The sequence below is a fragment of the Colobus angolensis genome, unplaced genomic scaffold (assembly GCF_000951035.1).
Source record: "Colobus angolensis palliatus isolate OR3802 unplaced genomic scaffold, Cang.pa_1.0 Scaffold28, whole genome shotgun sequence".
In the NCBI taxonomy this organism is placed as follows: domain Eukaryota; kingdom Metazoa; phylum Chordata; class Mammalia; order Primates; family Cercopithecidae; genus Colobus; species Colobus angolensis.
The window spans coordinates 1,558,542-1,577,576 of NW_012116043.1; positions in this window are offsets into that span (position 1 = coordinate 1,558,542).

Sequence of the window (19,035 nt, forward strand, 5' to 3'; positions counted from 1 at the left end):
CAGCACACTGATGGGTCTTGACTCTTTATTCAATTTGCCAGCCTGTGTCTTTTAATTGGAGCATTTAGCCCATTTACATTTAAGGTTAATATTGTTATGTGTAAATTTGATCCTGTCATTATGATGTTAGCTGGTTATTTTGCTCATTAGTTGATGCAGTTTCTTCCTAGCATCAATGGTCTTTACAGTTTGGCATGTTTTCGCAGTGGCTGGTACCTGTTGTTCCTTTCCATGTTTAGTTCTTCCTTCAGGAGCTCTTATCGGGCAGGCCTGGTGGTGACAAAATCTCTAAGCATTTGCTTGTCGCTATAGGATTTTTTTTTTCTCCTTCACTTATGAAACTTAGTTTGACTGGACATGAAATTGTGGGTTGAAAATTCTTTTAAGAATGTTGAATATTGGCCCCTACTCTCTTCAGGCTTGTAGAGTTTCTGCCGAGAGATCCGCTGTTAGTCTGATGGGCTTCCCTTTGTGGGTAACCCAACATTTCTCTCTGACTGCCCTTAACATTTTTTCCTTCATTTCAACTTTGGTGAATCTGACAATTATGTGTCTTGGAGTTGCTCTTCTCAAGGAGTATCTTTGTGGCATTCTCTGTATTTCCTGAATTTGAATGTTGGCATGCCTTGCTAGGTTGGGGAAGTTCTCCTGGATAATATCCTGCAGAGTGTTTTCCAACTTGGTTCCATTCTCCCGGTCACTTTCAGGTACACCAATCAGATGTAGATTTGGTCTTTTCACATCATCCTATGTTTCTTGGAGGCTTTGTTCATTTCTTTTTACTCTTTTTTCTCTAAACTTCTCTTCTCACTACATTTCATTCATTTGATCTTCAATCACTGATACCCTTTCTTCCAGTTGATTGAATCGGCTACTGAAGCTTGTGCATTCATCACGTGGTTCTCGTACCATGGTTTTCAGTTCCATCAGGTCACTTAAGTACTTCTCTACTCTGGTTATTCTAGTTAGCCATTCATCTAATCTTTTTTCAAGGTTTTTAGCTTCTTTGCAATGGGTTCAAACTTCCTCCTTTAGCTCAGAGAAGTTTGGTCCTCTGAAGCCTTCTTCTCTCAACTCATCAAAGTCATTCTCCGTCCAGCTTTGTTCTGTTGCTGGCGAGGAGCTGCATTCCTTTGGAAGGGGAGAGGCTCTCTGACTTTTAGAATTTTCAGCTTTTCTGTTCTGTTTTTTCCCCATCTTTGTGGTTTTATTTACCTTTGGTCTTTGAGGATAGCGACGTACAGATGGGATTTTGGTGTGGATGTCCTTTCTGTTTGTTAGTTTTCCTTCTAACCATCAGGATCCTCAGTTGCAGGTCTTTTGGAGTTTGCTGGAGTCCACTCCAGATCCGGTTTGCCTGGGTATCAGCACCAGAGGTTGCAGAACAGCAAATATTGCTGAACAGCAAATGTTTCTGCCTGATCATTCCTCTGGAAGCTTTGTCTCAGAGGGGTACCCAGCCGTGTGAGGTGTCAGTCTGCCCCTACTGGGGGGTGCCTCCTAGTTAGGCTACTCAGGGGTCAGAGACCCACTTGAGGAGGCAGTCTGTCCATTCTCAAATCTCAAACCCCATGCTGGGAGAACCATTACTCTCTTCAAAGCTGTCAGACAGGGACATTTAAATCTGCAGAGGTTTCTGCTGCCTTTTGTTCGGCTATGCCCTGCCCCCGAGGTGGAGTCCATAGAGGCAGGTAGTCCTCCTTGAGCTGCGGTGGGCTCCACCCAGTTTGAGCTTCCTGGTGTCTTTGTTTACCTACTCAAGCCTCAGCAATGGTGGGTGCCTCTCCCACAGCCTCGCTGCCACCTTGCAGTTCGATCTCAGACTGCTGTGCTAGCCATGAGTGAGGCTCTGTGGTCATGGGACCCTCCAAGCCAGGTGCGGGGTATAATCTCCTGGTGTGCCGTTTGCTAAGACCGTTGGAAAAGCGCAGTATTAGGGTGGGAGTTACCTGATTTTCCTGGTGCCATCTGTCACAATTTCCCTTGGCTAGGAAAGGGAATTTCCTGACCCCTTGACCTTCCCCGGTGAGGCGATGCCTCGCCCTGCTTTGATTCACGCTCGGTGGGCTGCACCCTCTGTCCTGCACCCACTGTCTGACAAGCCCCAGTGAGATGAACCCAGTATCTCAGTTGTAAATGCAGAAATCACCCGTCTTCTGCATTGCTCATGCTAGGAGCTGTGGACTGGAGCTGTTCCTATTCGGCCATCTTGGAACCACCCCGCATCATGTTCTAATTCTTATTAAAAGCTCTTTCTTGCTCCACACGCTCTGCCAAAAATTAGAAATAGGTTTCATCTCAGTTTCATTTCCAATCAATCAGAAAGGCAGCCTCAGAGTTCTGTCTGTAGAAGAAATGGGCTCTAGCTGGAAGGAGTGCTGGGATTGATTAGTGATGTCTTCCATGAGCACATGAGGTGCCTGGTAACATGCACATCTTGTCTCTGCCATTCTGGGCTCCTAAATTAAGTCCAAATGCCAACATATATTTCAAAGTATTTGAAGACTCTACTTACATTTATAGTCTCACACACTGCCACTTCTTTTCCCCATTGAATGCACCTTATCAAAAAGACCCTTCCCCTGCACAAATGTACAAGAAGAGATGAATCACACATCATGTCCCCACATTTCTCCAAACTTTTGATATGAGTCCAACTTCCTGACATAACAATCCTTGCTCTTGCTTGCCGGGTGAACCCATACTCAAATAGCACTTCCTCTGTATGTCTGTCCTGAATCTTTGTTCTTAATTCCTACATGTTTCCATTATACTTCATTACCATATCAACAGAAGAGTTTTTGAAATTGTATTATGTCTCCCATAATACAGCATGAGCCATTCAAGGTCATAAATCATGTCTTAATTATGTGAGTATGCCTAGTAACTAGCCAATAACAGATTGAGTGTTTGTTGAATAAATAAATGGGTAAATAAAGCAATTATCTTCTAATATACAAAATATTTTAACAATGGCATCTCTTAGGTCCAATTTTACCGAACTTCGGTTAGTTGTGTGGTACTTTCACAATCTCTGCCATGTCCACATTCCAAAAATTACTTAAAAGTTTTAGTGTCACCAAAAGGAACCCAGTATATCAGCTTTAAAATTAGAAAGTGAGAAACCCTATTGGTGATTAATGTGATCTGATCTTTCCTTCCAACCACTGTGGCAGAAGGCAATGTTCACCTACTAAAATACTATGCACATGGACACAGCTGATCACACACCTATAATTCAAACAATAATATATTTTGCATTGTCTTCATGTCATATTATTTTCTAATAAACATTCAAATAAATATAGAAGTATTGATATAATTTTAAAAATTGCCCCTTTACCACCAGAAACCATTTTATAAACCTACAGAGTCACACTAGCCATGTTTGAGGAAACAATGATGTCAGTGATTTGTTTCTTGAAAGCACACAATGTGTCCATTTGCAAAGCTTTTTGACACATCACAGGAATGATCCATTAATCACGCTGAAGATGACACTGACTTGAGGATATCTATTTTATGGATGATTAAATAGGAGCCCTAGGAATACAGCATTTCCTCTTAGTGAGCGTCATGACAATAGCTCCAATAGAGGTAGTGACACACAATTCTTATACCCTAAGTGCCAGTCACCAACACCTTGTGCACATCAAGGTGTTGGTGATTTATTTTAACCAAATTACAGCCTCCCTTTGTCCTTTACAAGTGGCATTGATTATTGATTCTCTCCTCTCTCACAAAGAAGTACAACTCAAAAGCATAGCAATCATTTTTAATAAACGGACGCCTATGCCCAGTGTCCCCTGCCACAACAGACCATTTGCCCTATTACATGCCACAGCAGGCAGGCAGACTAGGTGTCTTCCAGGCCTAGAAGAGTACACAGGGGCAGAATGTTCCTTGGAAGCCAGGGGCTGGTACACCTGGCCTGGATTTTATGCACACAGATTCTGTGTGTCATCCTAGTGCCACTCCCTTGACACAGCAAGAACACACTTAGCTGTTCCAAAAACAGCCAAGGGAAATTCACCCAGGAAACGCCATCATCCTGCAACTATAAAAAGTCTACTGCAGTCCAAAACTTGATTTCACACTTAACCCCCAAGATTCCTGCCTTGCACTAAAGTCTCAACCACTTTGCTTCTTTGATCTCTCCCTTGTCTCAATAATAGTTATAATTAAAATAAAACAGAAACACCATCTTTGATATAAGCTATCACATTTTAAAATCATTTCATAAAATTACTTTGGTGACTTCTAAACCTTAGCCATTTGTGTATTGTAGCGAAGGTTTTTGCCATGTTCTTATATCACCTTTTATCTTAATTCTTTTAAGAATTTCCTTTAAATTGGCATTGCTCTTTTCTCTATTTAATAAAACTCTAGAGAACTCATTATGAAAGCACATGTTGTATATGATAGCTTTATGGTTTTCATAAAAATATGTATATATGTGTATACATATACATATAGACAATCACCCAAGTATTGGAATTTTTTAAGAAGCTGATCTCAGCACCTTCTAAAATAATTACCACCTTGCTAATCCACATCCTGCCAAAAATTTCATTTATTTTCAAGAATTTTCTTAAAATTATCTCTTAAACAAAATCCTCCAGTAGTTTTTCAGTGATGATAGGATACAGTCCAAACCCCTTGGCTTAGCTAAAGTGACCATTACAATTTAGCTTCTATGTGTACTTCCAAAGTCACATCTTCACCCATTTCCTATCTTTTTTGGTTGGTTTGTTAACTAGCTGATTCACTCTTATATAAATATCAAGGACAAGCTCAACCCTTGCCCAAGTCACCAAAATAGAGTTTAGTAACAACTTGTGCTAAGTTTTCTTTTCTGTCACACCTAAATTCTGAAAGAAGGCCTAGGTATCAAAAAAAAGTCCTGTTTTTTAAGATATCCCAGACTCAATGGATAAGTTTGGAAACAATTTAGTCTTTACCTTGCTTCCCTGAATCAAAAGTTTTTGCAGATTTGATCTCATTGGTTTATGTGTGTGTGTGTGTGTGTGTGTGTGTGTGTGTGTGTGTGTGTGTCTGTGACTTCATGGCAATCCTCTTGTTTACTTCTAATCAGGGACGGTTATACACAGGAGTGGTCACAGGACCCATCAGGACACACCAATGCCTTCAGTACAACCCCCTTTACCCTCTGTAGCCATTAGACCAGTGCTGCCAACTGAGGCTGAGTGATATGGTCTGGCTGTGTCCCCACCCAAATTTCATCTTGAATTGTAGTTCCCATAATCCCCCATGTGTCATGGAAGAGACCCAGTGGGAGGTAACTGAATCATGGGCGTGGTTTCCCCCATGCTATTCTCATGATAGTAAGTTCTCACAAGATCTCATAGTTTTATGAGGTTCCCCCTTTGCTCAGCTCTCATTCTTTTCTCTCCTGCCACCATGTGAAGAAGGACATGTTTGCTTCCTTTTTCTCCATGATGGTAAGTTTCCTGAGGCCTCCCCAGTCATGCAGAACTGTGAGTCAATTCAACCTATTTCCTTTATAAATTACCCAGTCTCAGTCAGTTCTTCTCAGCAGGGTGAGAATGGATTAATACACTGAGTCAATTCTCTGTTCTTGGAAGTTTTGAACTGATGCTGGTAAGAAAAATTTTCTTTTCTTATTGCAAGGCTGTACAAATATAAACCTAGGTCTGCACTTGGCTTTGATCCCTGCCTAATGGAGAAGTTCCTCTGGAGAAATAAAACTCATTAAAAAAAACAAAAACGCTGGGCGTGGTGGCTCAAGCCTGTAATCCCAGCACTTTGGGAGGCCGAGACGGGCGGATCACGAGGTCAGGAGATCGAGACCATCCTGGCTAACATGGTGAAACCCCGTCTCTACTAAAAAAAACAAAAAAAAAAAAAAAAAAAACTAGCCGGGCGCGGTGGCGGGCGCCTGTAGTCCCAGCTACTTGGGAGGCTGAGGCAGGAGAATGGCGTAAACCCGGGAGGTGGAGCTTGCAGTGAGCTGAGATCTGGCCACTGCACTCCAGCCTGGGTGACAGAGCGAGACTCCGTCTCAAAAAAAAAAAAAAAAAAAAAAACGTAAGTGACATCTCCTGACATAGATTCTTTTCTTGTCACTCTCACCATGAAGGTCTCAATCTTTTGCAATTTGCTTTGAGAGTGAATAAATTCCTTTTCCCCCATTTCTTTTGAGAGCAGACTTAGATTGACCTTGCCACTTATTGTGAGAAAACTGGATTAATTCACTTTTATGTCTAATTGTGAAGGCCATACCCTGAGGCTGAATACTCTGCTCTTCTCCTTGAGGCAAATAAATATTGAAAGAAATAATGTTGACATCACACAGCATCTGTACTACAAAAGGGGAAGGTTTACTTCAAGTAAATTGATTTTTATTTGCACATTGCTTATACTGAAGCAAATGTCAAATGCATTTCCTTCTTCCTTTTATTTTGTTCTTATTCTTGTAATCGTTACAGCTTCATCTTTATAGTTAAATCTTGGAACTACAGGGCCCATTAGACATGACTTTCTGATATAACTCTATTAAGGTTTCATGTTTTATTCAGACTAGAAATGTAGGCCTATTGATTTAACTTTAAATAGCACATTATTTGATTAGAGTAGATGTTTACTTCTCTGTAATTTGCAGGCTCTGTGTGTCTAACAGGGCTTCATGACTAAAGTCATACAGATTGGTGCAAATCACCGATTTTTCAGTGGACTAGTGAACAATGCAGAACACAAGTAGATTCCCGTTGCATCAACCTGAAGGGATGTCTTCTTCAACAAGTAAGGCCTGTATCTAGTTTTTTGTCCATGCACTTCATTGTCAGCAAAACAGGCAATATCTAATTGCTCTATAAAGAGAATAGCTCTAATGTGTTGGTGTGGACCAACATGTAAGTGTTTACCCTTCTCCACTGTTTTTTTCAGAGAACCAAAATCTCCTAGTGCTTTCTCCTTCAGCACTAGGAGTGTACCGCACATGTGTACCACAATCCCTCAGCCATCATTGTAAAAACGTTGTTCAATCAAATCGCTGTGTGTCTCCCAACATCTACACACTACAAAGGGCCCTTCTTCGCAACTCCAGTTAAGAATCTTGAGATCTATTAAGTGTTTTATAAATTTTATAGAAAATATCATGGCTGGCAGTGCACACCCGACAGAACACATATCCTGGAGTAAGGTAAACTCAAACTCAACACCTGTTTCCATTAGACACTAAACCTCTTTGAACCTTAATCTCTCTGTCCATAAAATTGAGATAATATAATTTACTATAAAGGATTACCATGACCTTTACATAAAATAACCAACCTAGAAGATATTCTAGGAGATTGTCAAGCACCTGCAAGTTATCAAAAAAATTTGAGTCTCCATTCCCTCCAATTATGATTTGAGAGGGGTGAAGGACAATCTGAAAAAAAATGTAGGGGGTGTGGGAGGAGGTTGGCAACTTTCTAACAAGTAATTTTGTTGTTGTTATTGTTGTTGTTGATGTTGAGACAGAATCTTGCTCTGTTACCCAGGCTGGAGTGCAGTGGCACGATCTTGGCTCACTGAGACTACCGCCTCCCAGGTTCAAGCAATTCTCCTGCCTCAGCCTCCTGAGTAGCTGGGACTACAGGCGCCTACCACCACGCCCGGCTACGTTTTTGTATTTTTAGTTGAGACAGGGTTTCACCATGTTGACCAGGCTGGTCTCAAACTCCTGACCTTGTGATCTGCCCACCTTGGCCTTCCAAAGTGCTGAGATTACAGGCATGAGCCACTGCACCTGGCCTAACAAGTAATTCTTAATAAAAGATTAGACACATGTTCATTTGGATTGAATGTTTCTGAATATATAATATGGTCCTAATACTTTGCTATAGAAGGTAGAATAGTGTTGGGTGCTCTCTGATCATAGGATGATGATGTAAAATTGTAATGGTCTCTCTTTGCAATTATATAATAGCATATATTTACACACTGTGAGAGGAATCCTCCTTGAAGTACCTAGGGGACATGAGAATTTATTTGTGTGAGTTACTTGAACCAGAAGAGTAAACTGAAGCCAGAGATGGTAAGTGGTTCAATAACATCAAGCATCATAGTGGCAAACCATCATCTCCTGACACCATATCTATGGTTTTATTTTTTTCCTGCCAATTCTTTACAAATAAAATACATCAAAACAAAAATAATGTGTAATCATAATGACTACTGACATGTATCCATGGCTCACCTTATGTCAAACCTTGTCATAATGTTTTGAATTTGCTGCCTTGCTTCCGCTACCTTGTTTATACAGTCAATGCTCTCTGCTACCGACTCAACATAGGAGAGAACAGTTGTTTCAGCCCCAGTATTAGCTATGGCAAAATAACTGGGGAACCATGACCAGCAAATCTGCAGATTTTCTTAGCATTCGTATTACAACCTCACCAGGCTTTCAATAATGAGTATGAAAAATGTACAGGCCAAGCAAGTTGGTTTTCAGATAAAGGAAAAGCTCGGAAAATGGATAACTATCATGTTTTTGCACAATTATACTCAAAGGAAAATAAATCAGGACTGCGACTCCCATATTAATTCAATGATACACTCTAAATATAATGGATGATATTTGATTTGTCATTCAGTGCTTGGTAACATATTTATTGGGAAATTATAAGGTTGAAAGCCTTGGTTAATAAGAATGGCTGTTGGCAGGCCAGAGCATCACAAGTTGACTTTATTGGACAGTACTTTGGGTCCAATGCTTTAATTTAAAAAATGTGATACAAATCATGTGAGATTTGGATAACTTGGCCTGAGAAGTGATCAATAACATAAAGACACTTTGTTTTGTTTTAGTTTTTTTTCTTTTCAACTTTTATTTTGGATTTAGGGGGTATATGTGAAGGTTTGTTACATGTGTAAATTGCCTGTTGCTGAGGTTTCATATATGGATAATCCCATCACCCAGGTAGTGAGCAGAGCACCCCACAGGTAGTTTTTCAGCCCACATGTCCCTCCTTCCCTCTCCCCTCTAATAGTCCCCAGTGTCTATTGTTCCCATCTTTATGTCCATGTATACTCAATGTTTAGCTCCCACTTATAAGTGAGACCATGTGGTATTTGGTTGTCTGTTCCTGCCTTAATTCACTTAGGATAATGGCCTTCAGGCAGCTTCCATGTTGCTGCAAAGGACATGATTTTATTCTTTTTAATGGCTGCCTAGAGTTCCATTGTGCAAACGAACCACATTTTCTTTATCAGATCCACTGTTGACGGGCATGTAAGTTGACTCCAGGTCTTTGCTACTGTAAATAGTACAGAAGTAAACATCCAAGTGCATATGTCTTTTTGGTATACACCCAGCAATGGGACTGCTGGGTTGAATGGTAGTTCTGTTTTAGGTTATTTGAGAAATCTTGACACTGCTTTCTACAGTGGCTGAAGTAATTTGCATTCCTACCAACAGTGTGTAAGCATTCCCTTTTCTCTGTAGCCTGGCAAACGTATGTTATTTGTTTAACTTTTTAAAAATCACCATTCTGACTGCTATGAGATGTTCTTTCATTGTGGATTTGATTTGCCTTTCTCTGTTGATTAGCGATGATGAGCATTTTTAAATATTTTTTTAAGTGATGATGAGCATTTTTTTCATATATTTTTGACCACTTCTATGTCTTCTTTTAAGAAGTGTTTATTCATGTCTGTTGCCCATTTTAAAAATTTGATTATTTGTTTTTTGTTTGTTAATTTGTTTAAGTTCCTTATAGATTCTGGATATCAGACCTGTGTCAAGTACACAGTTTTCAAATATTTTCTCCCATTCTGTAGGTTATCTGTTTACTCTGTCGATAATTTCTTTTGCTGTGCAGAAGCTCTTTAGTTTAGTTAGGTCTCACTTGTTAATTTTTGGTATTGTTGCAATTTTTGTTTTTGTTGCAATAGCTTTCTTCAATTTACTTAGCTATAAGTTCTTAAACTATTCCAAAAAATCAAGAAGGTGCTCTTCCTTAACTTATTCTGGCAGAGACACAACCACAAAAAGAAGAAAAATTCAAGCCAATATCCCTGATGGACATAGATGCAAAAATCTTCAACAAAATGTCAGCAAACCAAATCCAGGAACACAACAAAAAGTTAATTCACTACAATAAAGTAGGCTTTACCCCGGGATGTAAGGTTTGTTCAACATACACAAATCAATAAATGTGAATCATGGACATGCAGAAAAAGGCTTTAATAAAATCCAACATCTCATCATGATAAAAACCCTTAACAGAGTAGGCATCAAAGGAACAGACATCAAAATAATATGAACCATCTATGACAAACCTACAGCCAATAACATACAGAACAGACAAAAACTATAACCATCCACTTGCGAACTGAAATTAGACAAGGATACCCACTCTCATCACTCCTATTCAACACAGTACTGGAAGTCCTAGCCAGAGCAACTGGGCAAGAGAAATAAATAAAATTCATCCAAATAGGAAAAGAAGAAGTAAAACTGTCTCTCTTCATTGATGATATAATCCTATACCTAGAAAACTCTAAAGTCTCTCCCAAAAGGCTCATACAACTGATAAGGAAATTTAACAATGTTTCAAGATACAAAATCAACATACAAAAGTCTGTGGCATTTCCATACACCAATAATGTTCCAGATGACAGCCAAATCAAGAACACAATCACATTTAAAATAGCCACAAAAAATGAAGTACCTAGGTATTTATTTAACCAAGGAGGTGAAAGATCTCTACAAGAAGAACTACAAAATACTCTTGAAAGAAAGCAGAGATGACACAAATAAATGGAAAAATATCTTATACTCATGGATTGGAAAAATCAACATTATTTGAATAGACATACTTCCCAAAGTAATTTACAGATTCAATGCTATTTCTATCAAAATACCAATGCCATTTTTCATAGAATTAGAAAAAAACTATTTTAAAATTCACATGGAACCGAAAAAGCCAGAATAGCAAAAGCATCCTAAACAAAAATAACAAAGCTGTAAGCATCACATCACCCAACTTCAGACTATAAGGCTAAAATAACCAAAACAGCATGGTACAGGTAAAAAAAAAAAAAAATAGATACACAGGCCAATGGAACAGCATAAAGAACCCAGAAATAAAGTTGAATGCCTACAGTCATCTGACCTTCCACCAAGTCAACAAAAATATGCAATGGGGAAAGGACTCCTTATTCAATAAATAGTGCTAGAACAATTGGCTAGGCATATGCAAAAAAATAAAACTGGACCCCTACCTTTCACCATATACAAAAATTAACTTAAGATATACTAAAGATTTAAATGTAAGACCTCAAACTAAAAAAATCCTAGAAGAAAACCTAGGAAATACCCTTCTCCACATTGGCTTTGATAAAGACGCTTTGTTACTTAGCATATTTATTTGGGATAGGCGGTCTTCAAGAAAGTTAAGACAATCCTTCAGGGAGTTAAAGAAATGAAAATTAAGAGGGCTGTTGGAATCTGTGTTATTTTCTTATCACTGTAGCTTTGTCCATAAGTGGTAGTGCTATTTCAATTGCAAATTAAATCCAAACAGCAGTTTACAAGATGTAATTAGGAAAGAATAAAGGATATGAATAGAAATGATCATTTTCTGCTAGCTGTCTGTTGACTTGACAACAGAAGTAGAAGAGAGACCTTCTTTTGTTTAATGAGTGTGCTGTGTAATCTGAACGTTTCCTTTGCTTTATAATCCTGTGGTGTTCTCAGCTTACTATGATTTATATTTCCTCCAGTTCCTAGAGCCAGGAATATCTTCTGAGCATTCATATTCTCTGAGTGATATACATCAGTGAAAAGCCATTAAATTATCAAATCCCCTGCATATTTAGGGAACAACATGACTTAATCAGAGGTGTTATCTCTCCTCTTGCCTCTATTGGTGCATTTTTTTTTTCGCAGGTTTTTATTTTTTTTTTGAATCGCAGGTTTTTATTTGTGATATTCCTTTGTATGTCCCTTAATTCCTAATATAAGTAGTTTTATATTCAATTATTTTCCAAGTTTTAGAAAATATTTAGAAAAAAAGAGAGGACACATTTTTATCTTTGACAATATCTTTAAACTCAGATCTTACTTAAAACACGTCATTTTGTGGACAATTCAAGAGCAGAAAAGTTAAAGAAATAAAAAGTCGGCCGGGCGCGGTGGCTCAAGCCTGTAATCCCAGCACTTTGGGAGGCCGAGACGGGCGGATTACGAGGTCAGGAGATCGAGACCATCCTGGCTAACACGGTGAAACCCCATCTCTACTAAAAATAGAAAAAACTAGCCGGGCAAGGTGGCGGGCGCCTGTAGTCCCAGCTACTCGGGAGGCTGAGGCAGGAGAATGGCGTAAACCCAGGAGGCGGAGCTTGCAGTGAGCTGAGATCTGGCCACTGCACTCCAGTCTGGGCGACAGAGCGAGACTCCGCCTCAAAAAAAAAAAAAAAAAAAAAGAAATAAAAAGTCCTTGAAATAAACAACCTCACTATTCACCAGGAGCTGTGTTCAGTGGAAAATTGTACTGTTCTATTTATGTGATAGGTAAAAGAATGTGTACCAGAGTTCAACCCATGATTCTGTTCCTTACCATTTGTATTAATCACAGGATAAATGACTTAACTTTGCTGTGCATCCCTACTATATCCCATATAGAGTTTTCCATCTATGAAATGGGATTCACAATAGTAGTTAACTCAAGGTGGTGTTGTGAGGATTAAACAAGTTAAAACACATGAATCACTGACAACAGTGCCTGGCACATTAGCACATAATAAGTGCCCAATCAGTATAAAGCATCATTGATATTATGTGCAAAGGTGATGCTGTGGTTTGGATGTTTGTCTACCCAAACCTCACGTTGAAGTTTGATCCCAATGTTGGAGGTATGGTCTAATGGGATGTGTTTGGGTCATGGGGGTAGATCCTTCATGAAGAGATTAATGCCATGTCTATGGGAATTTGGGAGTGAGTGAGTTCTCACTCTATTAGTTCCCTTAAGAGCTGGTTGTTAAAAAGAAGCCTGGAACCTCCCTCACTTTCCTCGCTCTCTCGCCATGTGATCGCTGCACAAACTGGCAGCCCCTCACCCTCTGATATAAGTGGAAGTTCATGGTTCTGCAGGTTGATGTCTTCTTGCAAAACCTGAAGTTGTACTGAAGAACTGAAGCCAACCTAACTCTAAAACCTTTTCATTTCTCCATATCTAGGGATATCAGTTTCTAGGGTAAATGTGCTTTCCTAATGGAAAACATGGACCTCTTTAGAATCAGAAATCTCATCTGTACCTGAATGCAACCCCCAAATCCTGAATTTGAATTGATGATCTAAAAGAACAAGGTTTTTAGGAGATCTTGGGAGGAAGTGAGTCTATTTTGCATCAGGGAGGAGCATAAATAATCTTTGGTCAGAGGTTCTCATTGAGTGTGGGCTGCATTTAGTGACCAGCTTGTCACAAATAAAATGTGTCAAAAGTTATAGTGTCATTGGGATTCAGAGATAAACATCCCTGTGACATCTTCCTCTCTCTTTCAAATCGTTCACGTTGCAGGCAGTCAGCTGCCATGTCATGAAAACTTTTAAGTGATCCTATGAAGAGGCCCAAGGGGTGAGGAACTGAGATCGCATGATAACATCCAGCATGAATTTAGCTGTGGGAGCCAGTCACACTGGAAGCGGATTTTGTAGCCCCAGGCAAGACTGGAGATGACTGAAGCCTTTGTTAACATCTTCACTGCAATATCATTACATACCCTGAGCCTGAGTCAGACAGTTGAACCTTTCCTAGATTCTTGACCCTCAGAAACTCTATTTTAATATACTCTTATTTTTCTACATTGCTAAGTTGTAGAGTGATTTGTATATAGCAACGGGTCATTGGCACAATGAGACACTCAGTAGGCATTTGGTCACATAAAGTATGCCTCAAATAGTTTGCAAATGCCTCCGGAGGTTTGCCGTGGTTCCCCCAACATGGTAGGTTTTCTATCAGGATTTGATGACTGACTGTGTTCGTCCTAAAAAAAAAAATCTAGGGAATTTTCATGGGAAACTGAATAGATAGCTGTGATTCTTTGCCTATCCATTTTCTCAGTTTTTCCCGAGGATGGACTCTCAAGAGAGTTGAACTCTCAGTTCCACATATGGATATGCGGCACAGGTCTAGTCAGTGGACATATTTCATGTTATGTCCACAGTTTCACTGATTCAGAAATGGGCACTACACCCCAGTCTGTTTAATCAGGTAATTCTTGGTGCATTGACAGAGAACAAACACTGGCTTCTCACTGGACTAGAAGCTAGAAAAATATGAACCCTGAACCTGCGGGAACCCTCCACACAGAAGGAGACTGGTTGGAAATAAAGACTACACAGAGGGCGTCAGTATTGAGAAACAAAGAAAACAGGTCCTAGAGAAGGCTGCAGTCCAACTTTGCAATAAACCTTAAAAGCTCTCTTCAGGTACATGATCCAGCTAATTTCATTTTTGGCTTAAAATTTGATTTGTGCTTTCATTATTTGTAACCAAAAATGTTTAACTAATACAGGTTGTGTTCTAGGCCTGCCAGGCCATTGCTCCCTACCCAACTGTCTACATCTTCTCTACTTAAATCTTCATTGATGTCTTTAACTCATTTAAGGTGCTCAAAATATCCTCTTTAGAGCACCCCATTCAGAAAACACCACCTGCCATCTTACCCTTTCTGTAAATCCAACCCTTTGGGAAATCTTGGGCAGTGAGCTTTTTTCTAGTTGCTGTGTTCTAACCCAGGCTATGCAGATGTTATTTCAAAGCCAATGTTTTTTGCCCTATTTAGGAGCAGTTTGCTACACATTTCTAAGCAAGCAGCAGGACAACTTTAAATTTCCATATGACAGCTCATCCATCACATGTTGCCTTAAGCACTCATCAGCCAGGTCCACAAAGTGCTTTCCCCAGGCCGGGAAGACTTACGCATATTAATGTTTTTATTAAGTCTTTAGCATTTCATTATTGCCTAGTCCAGCTGAAGTCAGAGGCCTGGGCATTTAATTATCACATACATAAGTTGGTGGGCACTCTCTCTGTGCCGTTATAGGTCCATTTATGTTTCTTTTTCAAGAATGAAAGGAATTCAGTACTTGCTAATGATGCATGACAGTCTTCTGCGGTCCTGAAAGCCACAATTCATTGACAAATGATATAATTACTGACCCATAAATGCATAAGAGCATCATTTATCAGAAAAAGAGACATGAAAAGATGACCACTCTTGAAATCCATGCTTTTATCCTTCCTGTGATGACCTCCAAAGAAACTCGACAATGAGAAGACAACATGCCTTTCAGGTGATGTGGCTGAAAACAATAGTGTGTTATAAATATTAGAAAAGCTCATTATCAACCAACTGACCCCTCCCGTGGGGAAGCAATAGGAGTGGCATTTTGCTACTGTTCATGAGACGTTCCTCCCACCATGTTGGACACAAACTCAAAGGAAGATGAAACCATCATGCACAGGGGTATGAATGCAGGCTCGGAGCCAGCAGGCTGAGTGGAAACCCGAGCCCCACCACCCACCAGCTGTGTAACCTTTAGGAAGTTACTTACCCTCTAATACCTCTGATTTTTCATGTATAAAATTTAGGTAAAAGCCTTACCTACCTTAAAGTCTTACATGAGGCAGACATATGTCAATGCTACTAATGTGCTTGGCCAATAATAAAAGTTAGCTCCCTTAGCTACAACTGCTAAGTAAGTGACTAAGGGCAGAAGCCATATGCATTCCATTTTTGTAACATCCTAAGCCCCATAAGCACTACACTGAACACAATATGTGGTCAGTGAATGTTTTTGGGAAAAAATGCTTTCCATGAGGACAAAAAACCAAAACAAAAACAGAGAAAACCCCTAGATCTAAGTATGCGATTCCAAGTCTCCACCCAATAAAAACCCATTTGACTGTAGAGAGCTCCTTCTTTCTTTGATTTCCTCCATTGAAAAGGAATTCACAGGAGATGCTCCAGAAAGTTATGGAACAATTTAGGCAACCACATATTCCATTATTGGACCAACTTCTTTCCTTCCTTCCCTCCCTCCTTCCCCCTTCCCTCTTTCCCTCCTTTCCTCTTTCCTTCCTTCCTTCTTTCCCTGCTTCCTTTTCTCTTCCTTATTTCTTCCAACTATGTCCACTGTGTACTTACAGCATCCCAGACACTCTGCTAAGCAACGGGAAATCCACTGTTTCATAAAAACACAGTCCTAGAACCCATGAAGCTTCCAATCAATTAGAAACTAAAACTTACAGATATACATATGAACACCTATATAGACATATGACAGATTAAACATTGTGCTGTCTTTTTACAAATACTGTATGACTTGATTCTTGCCTCTTGAGAATGAATTACACACATATTTAACACATAAACATTCAATTATATGTGCTGAGAATAAAAGATCGTAAGAAAAAATTAAAACCTATCTATGATGCCTTTGATACCCCTTTTAAACTAGACTTTGAGTTTAGGACCCCGAGAGTTTAGCAACAGCCAAATGCAAGAGAAAAAAGAAAATTAATTCTTGAATGTTGAGTTTCGAAGAGCCTGAGTCCTTGTGATTTAAGTTTAATTTACGGAATTTCAAAGGGTCATTTTCATTAGTGAAAAAGTCTGCCTCACGAACGCTGATTTAGAACAATCTCTGCATACAGTACAATTCCATTAGACCATTACCATCTCCATATTACACACAAGGAAATTAAGGTACCAAGCGCTAACAACTTGCCAAAGATCAAACAGCTACAAAGTAGTGATGCCACATTTTAACCAAAGACTGAAAAAGTTGACCATTGTAAGATACTGATTTGGAAATACTTATTTCTTTATAATGAGCAATAATTGGTTTCCTTACACTTTCCACTTTAGAGATCCAGAAAAAAGAACAAATCTCTGTAGTCCACGCAGTAGCCCTTTCAATACTTAAGAAAAAGCCATCATGCCTCCCACTTTGTGTTAGCCCTGGGACATTTCTCTTTCTCCTCATGAGGTTAAGCTCTTGCACTTCCTTCAATTTTTCATACTGTAATGTAATTTCTAGGTCCTTCAGCACCCTGAAATCTTACCCTCTGGCAGAACATGTGTCAATTTTGATTTGTTTTTCTAAGACCAGCCGAGCGAGCACAAAAGAACCAGCGGGTAGGCAAGTGCAGGAGCAAAACTGCAAGTTTATTTTGGTAACCTAAGGTGTGGGGAAGAAGTCTGTCGGCCTCCGGCAAAGAAGGCCGACAGAGTCCCCCCCTCATGGGGCTCTCGGGCGGGGTTCCCGCATCCCGACTTCAGTGGGGCTGGAGGAAGACCGCGTGGGACCTGGGCCAAGAGCGGCTTTTCTAGGGAGTGGGAGGGCAATAGGCGGGGCACGGGCGTGTCGGGGGCGTTCCGCAGGTGCGACCAGGTAAATCTTGGTCTCTTTGGATTGACGTCACCTGGTGCATGCCCAGTTGGTCTGCACCTTTCTGGGTCGCCGGCTGCATTTTCGCGCGCGTGGGAAAAGTTGGGAGGGGGGATGAAGAACCCGGAAGTGCACCATCTTGCCTCCGTTCGTCCAAACAAATTTCCCAGTGTTACTCTTATGACCTAGAGTGCCACGGAATTCTAGGACAGAGTGACAAAGTGAGGTCTGTCATTTGTTGCCCACTTTGTGTAGAGACCAGTATACATTCATTTTTCACTTTTTTTTGTGAACTCTAATATTAAAAATCAAGAGGCTATGTGTGATGGGAAGTGGCTTGTGCCCTTCAATCTTAATACCAGAGACACAGGAGAGAGTCGTGGGGACTGAGGTCAGTTGGAGACCACAAGCACCATATAACAGTTAGTTGCCACTCAGTCCCAGCTGATGTTAACCAGGCAGGAATGTGAGCCTAGCTTAAGCTTTTCAAGAACAACAGAAATCCAGTTTCCTACTCAATATTGCCTATTTTATATCTTATATGCAGCATGTAATTTAAGTTTTAAATTCTATGTCCAATATCAAATATAATCAAACAAACAGAATTATATGCTAACATGGCTTTCAGTCGTGTTGCTAGTTGTATTTTGACCTCTTTTCTAGAAAATAGGCACCCTTTGTTGCTGTTAAACACCACATTAGTACTTTGGGAAGCCTCATTTAACAACTGACATATATGGAGTCTATACTATTGATAAAATTATCCAAGGCTTTTCTTCATAGACATTGCTTTTAGGCTATATTTCCCGAATCATACACTTGTAAAGGTGGTTTTTCTTGTTTGCTTATTTATTTATATGGATGTATGTTATTTTTGAAAATGCATTTAGATATAAATATGGAACTTTACATTTATTTCTTCTAATCTTGTTACATCAGGTCCAAAGTTCCAGCCTATCAAAATCTTTTTTCCTTCTTCCAGATTCTGTGCCCTAACAACTTCCCCATTTCAGTGTAGGTAACTTGGGGACATAAAGAAGCTAGCAAATTTTGTGTTTGGATTGCCATAATTTAAATTTTCCTCTAGGTTACACTTTCTCTTTTGGGTAAGTCAGGGTCTCAACACAGAGTTTCCCCAATGTGTAAATATTATGCAGATATTCCGTAAGAGTCTTGACTGCTCCTTGAAAATACATCTCTGTGGATCACATAGTTTTCGGGACTTTGTGGAAATCAAGAGTTTGTAGGCTGGCGTCTGTCTGCAGGGTGCTCATGAGTCCTGTGCACCTTTGGAGGTGTCTTTGGGATGAATGCAGAGGTTGCTATGAAGATGAGAACAATTGTGCAGAGGACTGTTCATCTCAGAGTCATACAGTTTATCATTAATGTGGATAGTATATTTCAGCTAATTAACTATATCCCTGCATTTTATACAAGCCCCCTACAGAACTTGGCTTTTCCCAGAAAAGTATTAGAGCAGCTGTGAGCATGGTCACCTGAGATTCCACGTGTAATCACTGATCACGTCTGATTAAGAGGAGGGTTCCATCTTCATTCAGTTACAAGAGTAACCGTGAAGCATGTAACTACCATCTTCCTAAGATTTA